Consider the following 21,516-nt stretch of genomic DNA (forward strand, 5'->3'; position numbering starts at 1 on the left):
GTTGCAAGTTTCTAACTAATCTAGAATTCTGGATGTGATTGTAGTATTTGTAGTTTGTAGATCTAGATCTATATTATTATATTATTAGATATAAGAATCTAGTTATTTTTTCCTAATAAACTGTACTGTACTAGATCTAGATCTAGATCTAGAAAGATCTAGATCTAGAATAACTTTACTGGTAAAATCTTAGTTTAGCGTCGTAAATTCGGCCAAAACTAGTAATGTGGGAGAGAGTTAATTTAATGAATATGTCATTAAATATGAGTATATTTTCGTATATTTTGATAAATTATTATAGATAATTGAATAATAGATCACCATTGATGTTTAAATCAATTTAAATATCCTGAAATTAATTTTTATCAACCCTGTTCGAGATAGTAAATTTGCTATTAAAAACAGCAGCCATCTTAAGAAAATGTTATTGAGAGTAGCTTCCCTTTAATTTCTATTCATATGAAAATATATTTAAATATGATCGTCTTGTTGTGTAGTCCGTATTACAAAGCATTTTTTTTAAAATGTGAATTTCCTAACAGACAACTTTATCAATTCTAGAAGCATTGTGAGATGCAACTTGTATCCATGTATTAAATCACGTTTTTTTTTTACTAATGTTTATTTGATCTTACAATTACTAAATAGTTGTGAGTTTTTTCTTATTGTTTGAATGCTCACTATTTTCATTTCAGGTTTTTCTTTTCATCAATTAGTAATTCTATCGTAACTTATGACATTTTTTTACTTCTCTTTACCTTAATTAAACCCCAACCTCCGTCATATTTTTGTCGTCAATGTCACAAGTCATAATGTAAAAAATTACGCTTCACTCTGCCTTATCTAAGATCTCTAACCATAATTTTGACAACATTAAATGTTTGTCATCATTTATATATACAGAGAGACAAAATGTATTATCCACCAGCTTCCCTCGTAAAACATCATCTAAAACAATGAGCCAGTCCACCCCTTAAGTGCGTGTTGTCATTATATATGGTCGATCGCAAGTCTCAACCTGCCAGACACATTTTGGTTATCCTTTGTTGTCAAATTGTCAATATCAAGTACACAAGTGAGTGATATGGGGTTGTCCATAAATGATGTCACATATGATTTGCTACGGGAGTGAGTGAAGATTTGTGACGTCAACCCAGGCGGCTTTGCAATTTATGACGTGTCGGTCTCATGAAAGGAGGTGAACGGGGAAAAATACCTAGGTGGTTGATGGAGAACCTCTATAATGCTTTGTTCAATCAAAATAACGATAAATAAGCATTAGTATACGTATACCTTGCTTAAAACGAATCATCACAAATGTTGCAAGCCTGCTAGTTTAAGACATTCGGCAAAACGGCCTCAACACATCCCCGTCAAAAAGGCTTGCCACCAAATGCCTGCCGACGAATATGCCGTGTCTAATGCGGGGCGTTAGGAATACGGCCATTAGCATGGGCCGCGTTAGAGCACTAGTAGGCTATCGCGCTTTGTAAGATGACGTAAATACTTAAATTCAATTTCGCTAAACTAAGCGAAAATTTAGTAATGTTCCATCGTTTGAGGAAATTTATTTTCTTGGACTTAAATTGAAATATCATGTTGACTGCCTGGCTCTTAATTTTACGAATATCACTTTTAATGTATCAAGATTCAGAACTATAATTTACTTTAATAAGTGTCATCTTATCGTTTATTGTGGTTTTTATAAAGCGCAGAGCAGCTTCAAAATCGGACGGCCATCCTGTTTTCACCAAGCTTCTTTTGGAGCTTAATATGGGTAGTCTAGTTCTATACGGTGAGAGCTTAATACATTTTTAAAGGGCCGAATGTCTCAAGACAGCAAGCTTGCAGAAATAACTACGTACGTTTAAATGGACGAGTGATAGATGTATTAGGGGCCGTTTAATGAACACCAACTTATGTAATCAAATTAAACGTCGCAAAAGCGTCAAAAAGGCAGTGCTTATTTTTTTTCTATAAAATTAGCCTAACGGTCGGCGGTACCGCTACATGACGTCACGTGCGAGCGTTAACTCGGTGACGATGTGCTAAGTGGGGGAATGAAAAAGGTGGGGTTCAAGAAATGCGACTCGGCAAGCTTTTTGCATTTCTTGACCCTTCTTAATAGTTCTATCGTCCCCACTGAGAAAATGGATCACCAATGAATGACGCGTCATACTTCTACAGCTGGTCTTTCTCCCACAACCATCCCGTTTTCACGAAAAAAAAAACCTGACCCGTCTCCAAAATCACATCGCTGAGTTCTATTCAACCTCTCCCCACCACAAATCACAATTTCTATCTGAAACAATATGTTCATATGTTTGCTCTGTAATAATGCACGCTGTCATTACTATCTTAAGAGCGACGTCATTTATGAGCGATCTAATATTGATTTGCTTACTGCAAATAAAGTGTTCAAAAGTTCGACCTCCCAACAATTGTTGTGGTCTTGGATGCACACTATTAAGTCTGATAAGGTCTATTAGTCATTCATGTCAACTATATTAAAAAAAAGAAAAATTACAATACAGGGGGTCATCCATATATGATGTCACGCTTTTTTTGACGATTTTTACCTCCCCCCCTCCCCTTCGTCACAAAAAGCCAGAACCCCCCCCCTAAAATGACGTCACACCTCAGCCTACAACCCCCCTCAAAATTGCAGTTGAATTGTTTTTAAACAGCTATATTTTTCCAAAATCTTGTCTGAACTCTGTCAAAATAGAGTATTTTAATCAATTGTTATAACAATGTATTAAAACAGTTTTTTAAAACGCAAAATAACGTCTAAAATTCGTTTTCTAACATTGCTTTTTTAAAATGCAAAAGTGTGACGTCGCACCATCTGAACCCCCCCTCCCCCTCATCACACAACGTCACAAAATTACGGACCCCCCTCCACCCTACGAGTGTGACGTCATTTATGGACGACACCCGGCATATATTAAAGCAATACAAAACAATCATATTAAACCACAAAATCAACACAAAAGACATGCGAATAGACAATTTATTGTTTTTAAAACGTGGCCGCTGCTTGTATTTACTCATTGTTGTCTCGAACGGAGTAGTTTAAAGTTTATTCCAGGATATTTATGACTGATTTGGTCTTGGATTGTGATTTGTTATTCAATTATCTGCTATATTATGTAAAATATGACATAGATCTAAATTTGGCCAAATGAAAGAAATATTAACTCTAGTTACCTTCATCGCACATTACTAGCTACGTTGGAATTTACGACGCTAAACTAAGATTTTACCACTTTGCTTTATAAAATAACACAATGAGTTAACTTTTAACAATGACATAGACTTTGTTTGATCAACGTCAGTCTCTCCGTAAATAATAATCTATCTTTTGCATAGTGAATTCGTATTATTCCAAAGATTTCGTCTGCAAGAAAACAAACCCCAACCACCAACGTGCCACCATCAACACACATTCATGGAAAAGCCTACGTGAAGGCCATGGGTATTGATTTACAACACCAGTTTTAAAATGGCTTGCTTTTAGAATATTTAATAAAGTGGTGTTTTGATGTATTTAAATGTTAAAACCTATTAGTATTTTTATAATGGTTTATGAATGATGATAACATAGAATCATTTTATACAGCTACCGACCATGCTGACACCCCTTCCAATAATGAATATTAGAAAATACCTTTGTTCGTGTTTCTATTTTTACACACTCGCGTGATGAATGTGGGTGATTCTCCACTCAGGGGACATAATACTGTAAACAACGTTTATTTATATCTATGAGGATTTGTGACTCCCCTTGTTAGAGGGCAATCTGTTTTAATTCTTGCTGAGGGATAATATTCAGTTTCTTCCAGGCATCTCTTCGGGGGGGGGGGGGGGGGGGCGAAGCCCCCCCGAAAAATTTTTACCGCCCCCCCCCCCGAACGAAATGAAATTTATATAATTTATATAGAAAATATATACTTTTAACAGTGTCCGCCCCCCCGAAGAAAGTTTACCGCCCCCCCCGAAGATTTCAAGTGCCCCCCCCCCCGGAGAAAAAAGTCTGGAAGAAACACTGATAATATTTGTTTTTTTTTTTCCCTTTTCGAATTATTCAATCTAAGTAATTTAAGTCAAAATAAAGTTACACTGTAATTTAAAATTGAAGCTATAGTTGTAGCTTTTTTCAGGATTATTTTTTGTATCTAATATTCGTGTTGACTTTCCTATATGGAATTCTATATGGAAGGGTTGTAATATTATATTGTATGTGTTGTATGATGGGAGATTGTATTGACGTATTCGCAGGACAAGCAGCAGTGGCGTAACGAGGTCGGGTGTCACCCGGTGCGACACTTAATGGTGTCACCCCCAGAGGCGCAGCGACCCTTCCCGGCGCCCGGGGACAAACTTACAATTTTCTACTTGCACCCCACCCTCCCTCTCAAACTTTCGATTTGCACCCCCCTCCTTCCACCCTTGTCGGGATTTGTCAAATTTGCTCTTAAAAGACTTTATAACAAACTTTCGATTTGCGCCCCCCTCGAACTTTTGATTTGTACGCCCCCCCCCCTCAAACTTTCGATTTGCACCCCCACCCCCTCGAACTTTTCATTTGCACCCCCCCCCCCCTCAAACTTTCAATTTGTTTTTCCAACCCATTTTGGCGCCCCCCCCTAAGGTCGGCGCCAGGGGACATATGTCCCCCCCCCCTCGCTACGCCTCTGCCAGCAGTACAAAAGTTGTACTTTTTTTTTTTACCTCAGATGTTGACTTCCGGTCCGTGTCAGTTTCCGATGGCGTTAAAACTATAATAGTCTCGTCTGCTTCATTCAGTAACGACAACTCAGGCTGCGAGGACAAATCCGTGACGATGACATCTATACAGGAAGTAGCCATGGAGGGAGGGGGTGCTGGTGGGGGTAGGGGCGGGGCGGGTTTCTTTTGTGGTGACCGGAAGTAGCCAAGCACAGTGTCGGACAGAAGACTGGCCACATTGCGTACAAGAAGTTCAAACCCCCCAACCGACCTCTGCGTCGCCGTCTGCTCTCGTTGACCTTCATGACCTTCGTCTTCTTCCATCGTCTGGTCTTCTGTGCTGCCGCCCTCGTCGCTGCCTCCACTGCTGGTCATGACAGAGGTCCCACATCTTGTCCAGAGTGGCATCCTCGCTCACATGCGGTCAGTGCACTCATTCATCAAAGCACGCATTCCTTCACACGAAACTGATGTTTAGATTGATGATTCTCCTTAACCAAGCACATGTAGTGGACAAAAGAAAAAATTCTTGTTAAGTACATCGTGCATCATGTCAACTAAAGACATAATTCATGATACAACGACTGTCAAAGCTAATTGAAATGCCGCCCTAGCCATCGGCATACTAGTCTTCTTCTTCGTTCTTTATTGAGGATATGGTGGAGGATAACCCTAAGGTCCCGAGTTCGGTTCCTGCGTTTGTCCGTATGACTTACACCCTATCTGAATCATCCTTCTTAGTTTTCTTAAGTGCTTAACTCTATTTGTGAAACGTAAACCCAGTGCGCATAACGCTGACCACACTATACCTTCATATACAAAGCAACAGAAGAATGATGTCTGTCTTATAATCGCCAGGTGTAGCAAGGTATGTTAAGGACTAAGGTGCTTACTACTTCCATTTAGGCATCCAGAATGCCCCAAAAACATATAGCTTGTCACTCTCACATACAGCGTTTTATTAAATTTAGTCAAACCGTTAAAAAATCAGGAATACGATTGTGTATGTATCACCTGAAGCCAACTGTCGTACCCATGAAGTTAACCCTAACACGAATGTAGGGTGGACGTGTTAGGCTAAAGTTACCTCCACACATTTCTGTGGGATTAGACTAAAATAGTTGTAACTGCCACAGTGATGGGGGACAACTTTGACTCATCCCATGGTGGATCTAGGGGTAACACGGGGCAACACATCCCCCGCCCCACCCCTCAGCAGATACACTGTCACCACTAATCAAGGGCCGATAAATAAATCAAATCCCTTTAATAATAGCTGAAACGTTGTAAAGGCCACTTAGTCAGTGTGTCTAGATTCGGGAGTTGTCTAACCTGGGGTTATCAGAGGCGTGTGTATAATAGGGTGGTGGCTCCTGATAAAAGACAAATTGTCTAGTTCACTAGATTGGGTGGTGGCTCCTGATAAAAGATTGACAAATTGTCTAGTTCACTAGATTGGGTGGTGGCTCCTGATAAAAGATTGACAAATTGTCTAGTTCACTAGATTGGGTGGTGGCTCCTGATAAAAGATTGACAAATTGTCTAGTTCACTAGATTGGGTGGTGGCTCCTGATAAAAGATTGACAAATTGTCTAGCTAGTTCACTAGATTGGGTGGTGGCTCCTGATAAAAGATTGACAAATTGTCTAGTTCACTAGATTGGGTGGTGGCTCCTGATAAAAGATTGACAAATTGTCTAGTTCACTAGATTGGGTGGTGGCTCCTGATAAAAGATTGACAAATTGTCTAGTTCACTAGATTGGGTGGTGGCTCTTGATAAAAGATTGACAAATTGTCTAGTTCACTAGATAGGGCGGTACTGACTCTGGCATTTGATGCAGTGACCCGCTCATCTTTTGGCTAATAAATCGGTTTTAGATAATTGTTCGTGTCCACAACAGCAACATTGTATGGCACATTATCTATCAAAGTTAAACATCATATTAGCTACACATTATATGGTTTACTATCTATCAAAGTTAAACATCATATTAGCTACACATTATATGGTACACTATCTATCAAGGTTAAACATCATATTAGCTACACATTATATGATACACTATCTATCAAGGTTAAACATCATATTAGCTTGATGTTCTTGTCACAACAAAATAAGGTCCACACACACCATCAATAGTTAATATAAACACAATCACATGCAGAACAAGGAAGTCAAAAATTTTAAAAGTACAACAAGACATCAGAAAATAAAGAAAACATTTTTTTCTTAATAATCTTTATATTTTTCAGTCATATTGGATACCATGAGGGAATATGGGCTACCCGTATAAAGGGATAGTCCATATTTAGCTAATTTAGCAAAGGTGTAATGTCACTCTGTGACCATTCTCCCTTTGTCCTCGCCAAGATTTGCCCCTTCATTTAGGATCCATCCCCTCTGTGAAATCATTTTTAAAGGTAACCTCACACCCCCCCCCCCCAATCACACACCTCTTACACATACCCAAGGTAATACCCTACCCCCAAACAAGGTAATTACATTATTTGTACATTTGTGTATGAATTCTCGCTAACGTGTTTGTATTTCGATTTATTTTCTAATAGTTTTTTTTTCTTCTTTCCAAAAATAAACACATAGCCTCTAACACACCGAATTAGACGAGAGTTTACACAAACAGTTCATGCGAAAATTTGTTAAGCAGCAGGCAGTTACAAGTCTGCTTGTCTGTCCCCTACATAATTACCTCCCTGTTTTCGCATTAGCCTCCCCTCTCTGCAATATTGCCCTTAAGCTCAACCTTCCAACATTAAAAAAAAAACTTGTCTTAAAGGCACACACCGAATTAATCTGTTGATGGAGTGTGTGGGCGTCTACTAATGTGTTGTTTAAGTGTGTGTGGGGTCCATTAATGTGTTGTTGGGGTGTGCGTGGGGTCCATTAATGTGTTGTTGGTGTGTGGGGGGGGGGTCCATTAATGTGATGGAGTAGTGGGGTTCATTAATGTGTAGCTGGGGTGTGTGTGTGTGTGTGGGCTCCATTTATGTGTTGTTTGAGTGTGTGTGGGGTCAATTAATGTGTTGTTTGAGTGTGTGAGTAAGGTCAGTATGGGGGTGGCCTGGATGCGATTGCAGTAAATCGAAAAGCGACCTATAACTGCATCTACATTTCGTTAAAGGCAAGTATCGTAGTTAATCCTTTAATCCTCTAGAACTTGGTAAATTTATTTACACTGTCAACGGTACAGGTGTCGAGAGGGAAAAAATTGATTTCTTAAACCTACTCTCATGGAACTGATTCCTTTGATGACATTTTTAAAATGTTCAAAGCTTTGGCCTAGTGCCAACACCACTTAACTAGTCACGTGACCTAAGCATCCAACTGGACTTACTGTGTGGCTACAGCTACAATGGGGAAACTTTGGTTAAACATTCGTCATGTTTTGTTGTGCAATATTTGTCATGTTTTGTTGTATAATACTTGTCATGTTTTGTTGTATAATACTTGTCATGTTTTGTTGTATAATACTTGTCATGTTTTGTTGTGCAATATTTGTCATGTTTTGTCGTATAATACTTGTCATGTTTTGTTGTGCAATATTTGTCATGTTTTGTTGTATAATACTTGTCATGTTTTGTTGTGCAATATTTTGTCATGTTTTGTTGTATAATACTTGTCATGTTTTGTTGTGCAATATTTGTCATGTTACGCTGTGCAATATTTGTCATGTTTTGTTGTATAATACTTGTCATGTTTTGTTGGATAATACTTGTCATGTTTTGTCGTGCAATATTTGTCATGTATATGGGGTCATACATCATGTAACAGCACATGTACTGAAATGTGTATGCGATCACGTGACGAGATCGTTGATTCAAAACATGAGAATCACGTCCTGCCGGTACAACCCATGACAAGGGAGGTAAGTGGGAGATGAGGGGCAGTCACTCTTAGGTAAAGCCTTTATTTATTTTTGCAAGGGAAGATAATCAACTAGGGTGGGAAGTTCCGTAGTGACGTCACCTGTGTTTACACAACAGTGTGGTCAAGTGAAAGAGTCCAAAGTTCAGATGATTAAACAGTGAATGACACTACCTACTTTGTTTTAGCTAATTTACCAAAACTCTTTTGTGTATGAAAAATAAATTTGGCATAGTTCCATAATTATTTAAAATATATCTTAGTTTGTTGTCATCAAATTTCTTCTCTTTCTTTTTAAATCTTATTTCTAACGTTGGACGAGATTTTCTTCAACACAATTAAGTATTACGTGTCAACCTGTCATGCCAGCTTTTCTTTTTGGATTTGCTTCAATAGCCCTTGTCCAACTAACAACACACAAAAACAAACAAGATAAATTACTTTGCGGTGTTACCCGGTCCGGTCCGCACTCCTTACCCCCGCCTTGTGACGCCACTACGTCTAACCAAAAGCTAACTAGCATTCGGCTAGTTGTACCAAAAGCTACAGGCGACTGTTGCTACTTGACGTCTGCGGCTAGTTGTACCAAAAGCTACAGGCGACTGTTGCTGCTTGACGTCTGCGGCTAGTTGTACCAAAAGCTACAGGCGACTGTTGCTGCTTGACGTCTGCGGCTAGTTGTACCAAAAGCTACAGGCGACTGTTGCTGCTTGACGTCTGCGGCTAGTTGTACCAAAAGCTACAGGCGACTGTTGCTGCTTGACGTCTGCGGCTAGTTGTACCAAAAGCTACAGGCGACTGTTGCTACTTGACGTCTGCGGCTAGTTGTACCAAAAGCTACAGGCGACTGTTGCTACTTGACGTCTGCGGCTAGTTGTACCAAAAGCTACAGGCGACTGTTGCTGCTTGACGTCTGCACGGAGTGTGAACAACACGTTCGCCAGACTGGAGACTTAAAATAAAGATGGCCGACTAGTGCACACGAGACAACTCGTCACGGTCTGATGGTTAAACAATGGCTAACCTCGCGGCATCGGATTAACTTTAGCTTCACTCGATTCATGGTGGAGGGGTTAACTTTGCTAGTAGCGTACATCTGATGGGGGGGGGGGGGTTAACAATGCTAGTAGCTTAATCTGATGGGGAGTGTTAACCTTGCTAGTAGCTTAGGGGGTCGTCCATAAATGACGTCACACTCGTAGGGGGAGGGGGGTCCGTAATTTTGTGACGGTGTGTGATGAGGGGGAGAGGTGTTTAGATGGTGTGATGTCACATTTGCATTATAAAAAAGCAATGTTAGAAAACGAGGTTTTTTTAGTCGTTATTTCGCGTTTTAGAAAACGGTTTTAATAAATTTTAATAGGAATTGATCAAAATACTCTATGTTAAGAGAGTTCTGACAAGATTTTGGAAAAGTATTGATGTTTTAATTAAGAAAAATTCAAATGCAATTTAGAGGGGGGGGGGGGTTGTAGGCTGAGGTGTGACGTCATTTTCGGGTGGGGGGGGTCTGGCTTTTGTAACGACGTGTGACGGAGAGGAGGGGGCGGAGGTAATAATCGTAAAAAAAAAAAGCGTGACGTAATATAGGGATGACCCCATACATCTGATGGAGGGTTTAACTTCACCCACCTCATCCAACAAAACGAGAGAAACTGCGTCTAGTCTACGTCCGGCCACTATTTCAATCTACGTTTTTTTTAGCACGGAGTGTACCCAGCGACATCTAGAGGCAAACAACCATGTTTGACCCGGGTCTACTGACTGCTAATTGTTAAGTCAAGATTTAAACGGTGACAATTCTAGTACAAAACAGTTAAGTGCGATGAGGGGGGGGAGGGGCTCTTCTTTTAGCTAATTAACAAACCTGGTAGTTGTACAAACATGGACAAATATCCATGCTCAGCTCGGCATCGATAAATAATCACTGACTCTTGCTCTAGGCCTATCCCTGTTACGGGCATTCAAAATAAAACAAGATTCGATACTGCCCTACTGTTGCTTGTACGGGCATTAAAACTAAAGCTAGATTCGATACTGCCCTATTGTCGCTCCTAAATGACATGCAACGTTCCGTAAATGTAAAAAAAAAATAATATTGCATATGACGGAAAGTTTCCATTAGTTTCCTCAGTAATACACGGGGTTTAAATATGGCCTCGAAGAAGCATCCCCTGTTGCTACACACACATCACCCCCCCCCCCCCCCCCCCACACACACACACAGAGTTGGACTGTTGAAAATATTGATCTCCAGTTCAGCATGAAAATGCCGCATTACGATTCTTCGTGTGGCCAGCGTGTGTGCTATAGATAGACTTCTGGTGCTAGACACAGACAGGCGGTGCTAAACACACAGGGAGTGCTATACACACATGTTGTGCTATATACACAGGCGGTGCTCACATGCAGTGCTATACACACAGGCGGTGCTAAACACACAGACGGTGCTTATTGTCAAAGGCGGTGCTATACACACAGAAATCAAATCAACCAGCGGATCTATCAACCAGACCGTGGACACACTACAGGCTTCAAAGCTGAGGCCAATCTGTGTAACTATGGCAACCGTCAACATAAATAAAACCGGAGCTTATATACTAGAGAAGCACCAGCAACACTTTGTTTCACACGTGCCCTTTAATCTAATCTTAATGAATAATTAATCCGATAAGACGCCCTGTGAACTTTGTACTAAGCCCAGCCTAAGATTTGTGTGGCCAGTCAAGGCTTGATGCCGCATACAACATACACAATAAAAAGCTACGAAAAGTAAAAAAAATTAAAGTAGTATAGCCGGGAGTGGGTTTTTTGTAAGCATAGGCTATAGAAATATTTCTAAGTGCTAGAAGACACGGCCAGCGCTATCGTAATGATAGTTTGGGGTTGTGTCTAGGAAGCTCACGGGAGAAACGTCCCTTAATTTATACCCGATGATTAAAGTATCGTAAATTGTTACTTTATCCCTCCAGCCTCCTGCCACTAAAATAGTAGGGATAGTGGATTAAAATAACAACGTGTTCCATTTTTTAAAACCAAAACACGAATGCCTGGTAGGTGAGGTCTACTACGTAAAATCCTAACCAGGTAGCATACTTGTAGGGTGTATGAAATATTTCTACTACATTAATTAAGGGGAGTAGTATGTTGACGTTTGAGAAAGTTTTGACGTTGTTGAAATGAATAATAGATAAAGAATCAGAAAGGTCATTGGGACACACATCAAGTAGAGTAGATACACACCAAGTAGACATGCATCAAGTAGACGTACATCAACAAGTAGAGACAAAAATAGAAACATTAGGCCTATCAAGTAGAGATGATAAAAAGGTGAGACAATAATATATTTATATATCGTTCGACACAACAAGTAGGCCAGAAAATAATATGTAGGCCTATATCACTTTAAAAAATGCGATTATTGAAATATCGTGTATACCACTAAAACAATGCGATTATTGAACTATCGATTGGCCTGATTTCAGCTCACTAACTATAATAGACTAAACTACTAAAGATGATCTGTGGGGAGTGCATTTGTCTACAGGCACACTTCAATCTCCCAGACTACCACCTCTACAGCCACACTGCTAGGCCGATACACAAACAACAATAGTTGAAATAGACGCATTCCTTTACCTGCATAAGGCGACATGCGTACGTCTGAAGTACAATCCGATACACACGCTGCACGCGATGAATGAAACACGAGCCCTTGTTGTGATCACCACGAACACATGTGTCGACCTCCCGCGCGGCGAGGTCAGGCAGGTTTGGTACCGTGACGACACGACCAGCAGACGTGAGCGCTACAGCCCCATCTCGTCGCTGGCGGGGCGACACACTGGCACGGTGCTCAGTGAACCGTTCACATTTCAACAGGTGAAGGCGGGTCGGAGGTCGAAGGTTAAGACGACATGGGATGAGGCGAGACTGGGGAGGGGGGGGACAGATTCCTGGTGTATGGTAACCGCCCAGCCAGCTAATGTCATCCGTTAGAACACAACTGGGTGTGTAAAATGTTATGTTTTGTTAGAATAACGGGACTGCCCAACATGTTACATGTAGTAAACGTGGAGGTGGAGGACAGCATTACCTGATTTTAGACGTTGTACTGACTAGATCAGGGGTCGGCAACCTTTTGAAGCTGAAGAGCCAAAAGTTACAATTTTCAAAATTTCCCTGGTTTTAAAGAGCCACTAACATTTTTTTTATTTCAAACATTTTATTTTTTTATTAAGTTTATTAGTATTTGTTCAAGGAGCTGGAGAGCCGCATCTTGATATCAAAAGAGCCGCATGCGGCTCGCGAGCCGCAGGTTGCCGACCCCTGGACTAGATCAATGGCAAGAATTGTATGTACTTCGAGAATTATTTTCGCTATTTTTGCTAGAAACAGTTCCCGACTTAAATGCTCTAAACATCCTTACTATAAAATGACTACCACAATCCTATTAGAATAAACATGTTCTTGTGGTATAATTTGTTGCGTCTAGGAAATAAAACATTTATTTTTAAATAAAAATGCAAATATTCACAAAGGTCCCCAACATCCGTTCCCTTTACCGTATACAAACACCATATTTCGTTGTAACAATTGCTGATAGAGCTAATACACCTACATTTTGAGTCTACCTGCTGAGTTCAGCATCAAGCTGTTTCGACCTCTTCAAGTTTGTTCCCTTTTTTTAAAACAAATTTAAATTTGAAAAGTTGAACCCGTACTACACCAATACCAACATGCAAGCAACGTGTCTTTTGTCCAATATAATAATCATTAAAAAAAGTTTTAAAAAACCCACGTTTTCTGATTGAACTAAAAAGTAGAAAATAAATGCTATACATCACAATAACGCAAGCGATCACTCTACTATAAGCGATGAAAAACGTGGGGCGCCGAAGTAAAAGTTATATTACTATTGATTAGATAATACTATTGACTTTTAATAGGGAGCTTGTAGAGGGTCAACAGTATTAGAAACTGTAAGAAAATCACGGCGCCCCACGTTTTTGATCGCTTATAGTAGAGTGATCGCTTGCATTATTGTGATGTATAGCATTTATTTTCTACTTTTTAGTTCAATCAGAAAACGTGGGTTTTTTAAAACTTTTTTAATGATTATTATTTTCTACTTTTTAGTCTTTGTCTGTTTGTTTGCATTAAAATCTTGCTATCGATTTTATCTTTTCACTTTTTTTTTGGGTAAACGAAGACAACTCGTAAAAAGACAACTCGTAAAAAACACGTTGTGTGAATACGTTACTGACTAGAACACATAGATTTGAACCCGTGTCGAGTGGGATAGCAATCGTGTGCTCAACCACTCGACCATATCGTCTCCCCCATACTGGCCACCAGTTGTTACGGTTGTTTGTACACAAATTACAGTTACTGGGTTATGTCCCTTTTTCCCCACGTTTTTACTACAACGAGCCGACCCGCGGCGTATCATACGCCGCTATTTAGTTGATTTATTTTCTACTTTTCAGTAATTCATAATTTGTGAATTCGACAGTACCAATGCTGCCACTGAAAATATTTGCTTTAAAACACTAACCCCCCTCCTTTCCCCTAACCCCGACCCTACACCCCCCCCCCCGTGAAAGCAGCCTCCTCTTAGTTACCTCCTGTAAGTTTAAAGTCGGTTCAAACTAAATTATCTGCCCCTAATAGCCGTCACTAAACCTTGCTGTACGGTTTGTAAACATTAACGTGACCACAGCTCAGCAGACCATGTGGCGGTGGGGTAGGGTGGTAGTGATAGTGATAGAGAGAAAGAGAGGGGACTGTAAGGGGGCGCTTGCAGCTTGTTTTCTAATGGCTCGCAGAGGAGAATTATATATATAGATTATATAGCGGTCTAAAATGCTCAATAAAATGTTTCCATGGATCAATTTAGTAATAATAACAATTGAATATTCTAATGTCATCCAAAACAAAGCTTACCTGAAAATTTCAGCGCGCTAGCTAACTGGGAAGTGCCAGAAATTTCGATCGCAAGATTTGATTGGAAAGACAAACAAACATAGACGAAAGCAAGTTAAAGAAAACGTGGGGGAAAAAATGTATTCACACATCTACCCCTCCAGCACTCCCCCCCCCCACACACACACACCCACACACCCACACACACATCGCAAATAAATGCTCATCAGACGCCAATGACACATAAAAACTCCCATTCTGTAGATGAGCACTAAGGTTATTAGCCTGCTCACTTGGCAAGGTTTCACATCAGATAACAGTTTAAACATTTTTTACGCGCATCTATTTTCGTCACGATGCGAAATGTAGGCTAATTGTAAAAAATCCCTTTTTGTTTCAACTCTTCATTTTCCATAAATAACTGCAGATAGGCGAGGGTATACCAGAAGATAGACTAGGGTGTTTTCCTAATGGTGTTACTGTTACTCATCTGTATACCAGAAGACAGACTAGGGTGTTTACCTGATGTTGTTACCCGTCTATATACCAGAAGATAGACTAGGGTGTTTTCCTAATGGTGTTACCCGTCTATATACCAGAAGATAGACTAGGGTGTTTTCCTAATGGTGTTACCCGTCTGTATACCAGAAGATAGACTAGGGTGTTTACCTGATGGTGTTACTCGTCTATATACCAGAAGATAGACTAGGGTGTTTTCCTAATGGTGTTACCCGTCTGTATACCAGAAGATAGACTAGGGTGTTTACCTGATGGTGTTACCCGTCTATATACCAGAAGATAGACTAGGGTGTTTTCCTAATGGTGTTACCCGTCTGTATACCAGAAGATAGACTAGGGTGTTTACCTGATGGTGTTACCCGTCTATATACCAGAAGATAGACTAGGGTGTTTTCCTAATGGTGTTACCCGTCTGTATACCAGAAGATAGACTAGGGTGTTTACCTGATGGTGTTACCCGTCTATATACCAGAAGATAGACTAGAGTGTTTTCCTAATGGTGTTGATACCCCTGCAATAGTTAGAGTCCACAGAAGGACGCTGATAAAGAAAAAAAAAATGGCGAGTCTAGATCTTGAACAACCAACTTCGTCATGTCAGTAGTTTGTATCAAGGCTTCTGCTTAAAATTATAAAGATCCAAGGTCACCATAACAAGACGTTAACCCAAGGTCATCATAACAAGACGTTAACCCAAGGCCACCATAATAAAGATGTTAACCCAAGGTCACCATAACAAAACGGTAACCCAAGGTCACCATAGCAAGACGTTAACCCAAGGTCACCATAACAAAACGTTAACCCAAGGTCACCATAACAAGACGTTAACCCAAGGTCACCATAACAAGACGTTAACCCAAGGTCACCATAACAAGACGTTAACCCAAGGTCACCATAACAAAACGGTAACCCAAGGTCACCATAACAAGACGTTAACCCAAGGTCACCATAACAAAACGGTAACCCAAGGTCACCATAACAAGACGTTAACCCAAGGTCACCACACCAAAGACGTAAAACCCAAGGTCACTGCACCAAGACCAGCAGTCGTAAGGCCCAGACAAATTGAGTCAAACACGACAGATCATTACGTACGTCATCAAAACGTGCCCAAACATCACGTACGTCATCAAGACGTGCTCCAACATCACGTACGTGACCAACGCTGCAAGCGTGAACAACTATTGACTTAAGTTGGTCATCAGGAGCTCCCTGACCACAGGGGAAGTTGTGGTCAAGGCATGACGTCAGTAACCAAGGAAAAAAACTGGCAACTGTCAACAATAACCGCACATTCACAGGTGATCAACAGATACAGGTGTTGACTGGACGGTGACGCAAGCAATCACCACATGGTGCCATCACCACACACTGACACGGGTATTCAACACATGCTCATACATACGATGATTGGGGAAACGATTCCAAATAATTTCCCAAACAATTGCCCAAACAACTGCCCAAACTATTGCCCAAACAATTGCCCAAGTAATTGCCCAAACAATTGCCCAAACAATTGCCCAAACAAAGTCTAAATGAAAATAAATTGATTTCTAAAGAATCACCCATGGTACTGATGACTTATGGTACGGCGTGGCCTAGGCAGTAGCGCGCTGGGCTGCTAACCGAAAAGTCTTGAATCCGGGTCCAAGTCAGAAGAAAGTCCCTGAGTCTACCCAGCTCTGATGGGTACTTAGCTCATGTTCGGGAAAGTAAAGGCGGCTGGGCAAAGTGCTGACCACACCTTCCCTTCATATGCCAAAGTCAAGAAACATATGAACTCTACTTCATCTGTCCAATGGATCGCAAGTTCTACAGAGGATTCCTTAGATTAGATTTTATAATGACTTAAATTATTAACTATAGTACTGATGACTTAAATCATTACCCAGAGTACTGATGACTTAATTTATCAATCAATAGCCCGCCAGCATTTTGTAATTTTTCTGTGTGAAAGAAAGTAGTTTTTGTCAACATTCAATCCTCTAGAATAACTCAAGTTCAACATTCAATCCTATAGAATAACTCTAGTTCAACTTTCAATCCTATAGAATAACTCTAGTTCAACTTTCAATCATACGAAATAACTATATTTCAACCACCAACTCTACAAAAATAACTAGTTCAACATTCAATCATACAAAAAAACCTCTATTTCAACATTCAATCATACTGAATAACACTAGTTCAAAAATCAATCCTATAAAACACACACTAGAGTTACTAGAGAGAATGTCTATTCTAATGGAAGGAATGCCAATAAACAAACGTACTTTACCATCTTCAGTGTTCAAACATAAGTCATGTGATCTTGACAGCTTTAATTAACTGCATTAATTAAACAACACATTAAGCGTAATGAATCCACCTAACACTGTAATGGAACGACCCAGAATATGATGGCCAAACAACCTCTGACCCTTCAACTTGTTTATTTCCTCCAGCTCTCGACACGATGGTTGTATGCACTGACCTTGAACTTCCAACTGCGAGACTTTAGGGGCAGAAAAACGATTTTTCTCGTATCGATTATAAGCTGGAGCGTCTTAACGATAAGCGTGCTGTGAGATGCGCCCCTCACCCCCCTTCCCCCGGCCCCCTCACCCCCACCCCCTCATGCTTATGATGGCCATAAACCAATTTTCTTACTGTGGCTACATGTTTCAGCAGAGTTCACCGGAACTTGTTGTGGGTCAAAGGTCACTGTCCCTAATGGTATTTTTATGCTCGGACTAAGTTTGTTGACCCAAGCTCGAAAAGATAATGGTCATTTTTTTGGGTCATTTTTTGGTCATATTTTGGTAATTTTTTTGTCTTTTTTTTGTCGTTTTTTGGTCATTTTTTGGTCATTTTTTTGTCATTTGTGGGGGGGTGGGGAATCAAAATGGAGGGGGGGGGGATTGCTAATATTAGCCCAGAATCAATATATATCAGTTGGTGATCTTTTAAAATCATGCAACATCCTCTTTCATTCTGATGTGATTGTTGATATTGTTTGGTGATTGCCTGTAGGAAATGATTGATGTTGTCTATAAATTAAAGATGTTTGGCTGCAGGCAGTGATGTTGTCTTTAGACCAAACATGTTTGGCTGCAGGCAGTGATGTTTGGCTGAAGGCAGCGATGTTGTCTTTAGACCAAACATGTTAGCCTGTAGACAACGAATCCTTCTTGTGGTGTGTACCTCCCAAGATTTACGACGTCCTCTATGGTCGAGGGCTCTAACGAATGTCTTGTATGGGCACGTCCCGGCTAATCATCTCATTGACATTGCCCTACAATCGTGTTTAACACTCGTAAATCTGTGTGTGTGTGGGGGGGTCATAGGTCAAACAATGGTGTCATGTGGTTCACAGACAAGTCTCACACACATACTGGTCGTGTACACGGTAAACGGAAAAAAGTCACAGGAAAAAAAAAACACAGAAAAAAAGTCACAGTTTTTGCTCGGAAAAAAAGTCACAGAAAAAAAGTCACAGTGGAAAAATTTTATCGGAAAAAAAGTCACAGAAATAAAGTCACAGAAAAAAAGTCACAAAAATCTTTTTAGAAATATTTTTATTAATTTGTTAAGAATTGTAAAATTTTGTATATTTATTGTTGTGGGTTGTATTTTTTGATAGCATAAATTATTTATAGACGTTAAAAGCATTATGATTCATAACAATTGTAAGTAAAAATACTCTAAGATAATTAATACAACAATCTCAACTTTTGTTACGTATTTAGTTAAATACGCGGTAGAAAAGTTAATTATAAAAGAAATTTAGGCACATTTTGCCGTAGGCTATTCTCTGGTCGGCCTCTCCGCAGTAGGCATTGTCCGAACATATTTTGTGTTGTTGACGTTATGCGTCAATGACAGCCTCTGAACCTTGTCGGCTTTCTGTTTTGATCCTAAGTTTTGTTATGTAATGAGCGTGATAAATGTGGGCAGTAAAGGTGGTTGAACTAAACATAACTATTGTTGCCATGAGTTGAGGACAGCAAGTCAGATGAACTTGCCATTTTACGATAATTTAATGTTGGTATTTAAGAAAAAAACACGATGAAAAACGTGGACTTTGGAGCATTCTATTAAATGCTACTAATCTTAAGTTTAAAATAATTACAATCTACATACTTCGTAATAAATATATTTAGATGAATTATAAAAATTCCTATGCGTATACAGCCTACACACATTACATTACATTTAATTAATCCTAAGTTAATTTGCAATCTCTAAATATTTAATACATAAAAGTATTAACAAATATCATGCAAATATATATTTGTGACTTTTTTTCCTGTGACTTTTTTCCCTGTGACTTTTTTTCCTGTGACTATTTTTCTGTGTTTTTTTTTTCCTGTGTTTTTTTTTCCTGTGACTTTTTTTCCTACAATCCGTGTACACACCCGACATGTACACATACTGTTCTTGTACACACCCGACATGTACACATACTGTTCTTGTACACACCCGACATGTACACACACTGTTCTTGTACACATCTAACATCATATTTCGACCATTTGGGACATTCGCTACAGCCGAGAAAAATCACAAACCAGAACTCAAAAAATCGTAGACAATTCTGCCAATCGTCTGCCGGCTATTTCCGGTCTGGGCACCTCGTCCCCACCCCGAGTCACGATCGATATTAAGTATTTATGGGGGGGGGGATAAGGTGGGGGCGGGTACTTCTATTGTCTGCATGTAATGGCGGGAAAACATTGGCTATGCTTACGTCATAAGTTGTCTAAATAATTGCAGACGGCACGGCAGACAAACAGAACCACGCCACGCAACAGATATGCAGCACGCTATACAACATCAGATAAACAGAACCACGCCACGGCAACAGATATGCAGCACGCTATACAACATCAGATAAACAGAACCACGCCACGCAACAGATATGCAGCACGCTATACAACATCAGATAAACAAAACCACGCCACGCAACAGATATGCAGCACGCTATACAACATCAGATAAACAGAACCACGCCACGCAACAGATATGCAGCACGCTATACAACATCAGATAAACAGAACAACGCCACGCAACAGATATGCAGCACGCTATACAACATCAGATAAACAGAACCACGCCACGGCAACAGATATGCAGCACGCTATACAACATCAGATCTACATATGTTCCCGCTAGTTCCCAACACACACGGGGCAGATGAAGTAGAGTGCCGACATCTGCCAATGGTGTGCATACCTTCCGTCTCTGAACACACGTGCCATTAATGAGCACAACAAGAAACTAATCATGACTGAGTTCGCAGGTTTGATGACTTAAAGTGACGTCAATTTGGCAGACGATCTGTCAGTTTTCTGACACACAGATCCAGATCATCATCCTCAGCATCAGACGTCTCCACGGCAACCAATTACATCACACAACTGTTAAGTGTCTAGTGTCGTAACTTCCTGTTTACTCAAAGTCACCACAAGGGACGATAACTCCGTGAGACGTCACGCCAAGGGACGATAACTCCATGAGACGTCACCCCAACGGACGATAACTCCACGAGATTTACCCAGACAACCGAGACTACTACTACTAAACTAAACTGTGACATCACGTGACAACATTACGATGGTCAGCGAACTAAAACTACGGTCAAATGATTAATGGTTGCTAAAAATGGTTGAAAAGATTGATTGCCGTTAACTAATTTGCAACAAAATGTTGTAAAGACAAGACAAACCTATTTATAAACCAGAGCTAAAGGTCCAGCCCCCCTTCCCCCCCCCCTCCACCCTAACCCCTACACTACCTTGTCAACCATCAGCAAGTTTATAAACACAAAGGTGAGAGGTTTGATTGGTTTACCTGATGTCGAGTACCACTTCACACTTCTATCACGTTCTGGTAAACATAGCGATTGTTGTTGTTTTAGTGAGGGGGGGGGAGAAATATGGTCGTCAACTTTGAGTGAGTGTCTATATATATATATATATATATATATATATATATATATATATATATATATATATAGATATATATATATATAGAGAGAGAGAGAGGCCTATAATACACACACACACACACACACACATATATATATATATATATATATATATATATATATATATATATATATATATATATATATACATATCGCATAAATATAAGTAGAAGAATTAAGTTCAATATAGCAACTATTTAGCCTACCATTGAATGCGAGTGTAATCCTGCTACCTAATGTTGATGTGCTATCCAAAGATCGCCATGTATTGTTGTATCGCCTAATGCCCTAATGTATCCAGCTTCAAACACCAAGCGCACATAACCCCGGTTATCTCTCCTTTCTACCGAGTCGCTTCCCCTCTGCACACAAAAAGCTGGCCATTTGCCAGATTCTGTTATCTTTTTGGTAAGACTGGACAGATTCGAATCGAACTTTGCTTGAGATATTGATGTATAACCTAAGCCAGGGAATGGTCGGCTGCTGACCGT

The sequence above is a fragment of the Physella acuta genome, unplaced genomic scaffold (genome assembly GCF_028476545.2).
Source record: "Physella acuta isolate Inbredline_101_S28 unplaced genomic scaffold, ASM2847654v3 ptg000144l, whole genome shotgun sequence".
Lineage (NCBI taxonomy): Eukaryota > Metazoa > Mollusca > Gastropoda > Physidae > Physella > Physella acuta.